Source organism: Lathyrus oleraceus, chromosome 4 (assembly GCF_024323335.1).
Source record: "Lathyrus oleraceus cultivar Zhongwan6 chromosome 4, CAAS_Psat_ZW6_1.0, whole genome shotgun sequence".
NCBI lineage: Eukaryota > Viridiplantae > Streptophyta > Magnoliopsida > Fabales > Fabaceae > Lathyrus > Lathyrus oleraceus.
Window position 1 is genome coordinate 197955424 of NC_066582.1, and position 1504 is coordinate 197956927.

Genomic DNA, 1504 nt, shown 5'->3' on the forward strand with positions numbered 1-1504 from the left:
TGATGTCCTATAGAACCCAAACATAATAAGAGGTTTCACACCGTTGAAATTCACTTCTACCTTAAACAAATAATGAGACATTGTAATATATTTTTCTTATAAATACATGTCCCTATTTATACAAGTTTAGATTCATTCTAGACCATATAAAATAGTCAGTGTAATCACACAGTCGTACAAAACTATCGGCAAAATCTCAACCCTTGAATTTACACTACCAAATTTTTTGCAAATCCTCTAAATATCCGATAGGTGTGGGAGATTTAAAAAAATAAATTGATACTTTTAAACTATTGATTTTCAAAATTTTCCAAAAAAAACCCAACAAAATATGGTGATTTTTAAACCTTTGATAAATTTTTCCACACATATTTTTTAATAAAAAACTAGTATAACTGCGTGCCTGATTTTTTAAATAAACTATCATATATTTTATTTATAACAAATATTTCATTTATTCTACTATATTTTTTTACCGGACTTTTGAGTAAAATTTTGACAAGATGATGTGGATATTATGAAATAATGGGGAGTGCAGTGTTAAATTTTGGGTTGGCAGGATAAGTTCTTCAAACATAAAGCGGGTCAAATGAATGAAAACCAGGCCCATTAAAAAATTGGTAAATTGAAAGGTAAAACCCTAATTCGCCTCTCAGTCACAGACACGCTCGCCTATAAGTACAAAACCGAGATTCAGTTTCTTCATCACTCCCACTCTTTTATTGCTCATTAGCCAGGCCGCCGTTATTGCCCTCTGTTTTCTTTTACTTGATTTCTTTTATTTCAATGTTTTTGTTTTTCAATGAATCCATTTAGTTGAAGTAATAGTAAGATGTGGTGTTCTCGGTGATGATCATAACGATGACGAGTCTGATGAAATTTCCATTCAAAAAAATCGTGAGGACATAACGAGGCATTTGTCTGAGAGAACACCGTTCTTCACTTTTTTTTTCTGTTATGTTTTCTTTTAGATTTGAAAATCTGTAGGTATATCTGGCACGGTGATGATCGAATTTATTGTCATATGATGTTTTATTTGATTAAACAATCTCCTACTCATTCTGAGTGCCATTAACTTGCTTCTTTTCGTTTAAATGTATTGTTATTATTATATTTTCATTTTCACTCATCCTATTTTATTTTTTATCATGATTATATCATATTTCAAATTTCTTTTGTTGCTTTAATAATTCATTGATATTGAATATTATGAACTTGTTTTTGTCAGTTTATCGTTCTACACATTCTTTTTGACCTTTGTGATTATTTTTCCTTTTTAGTGTTTTTGTTTTGAAACAGTTCTTTCATTGCAAATTTAACTAGGTGTTATTTAAAATAAATATTTGCAATAACTTTTTTTTAATTCTATTCTAATAATAAGTGCAAGATATATTGTAGAGTGAATACAAGATATATAAATTAAGTCATTTAATTATTTTAAAAATAGTTATATCTTAACTTAATAAATTTATCATTCAATTTTTTTATGTTAATTAAAAAAAAT

The 1504-nt window shown here is 27.6% G+C and overlaps 1 non-coding gene across 1 annotated transcript; it reads left to right on the top strand.

The window, feature by feature from the left end:
• Window positions 1–841: 841 nt before the first annotated feature.
• LOC127077652 (small nucleolar RNA SNOR75) lies at window positions 842–930 on the top strand. Its single transcript, XR_007787440.1, has one exon. It is a non-coding gene; the product is annotated as a small nucleolar RNA SNOR75 (small nucleolar RNA).
• Window positions 931–1504: the final 574 nt, after the last annotated feature.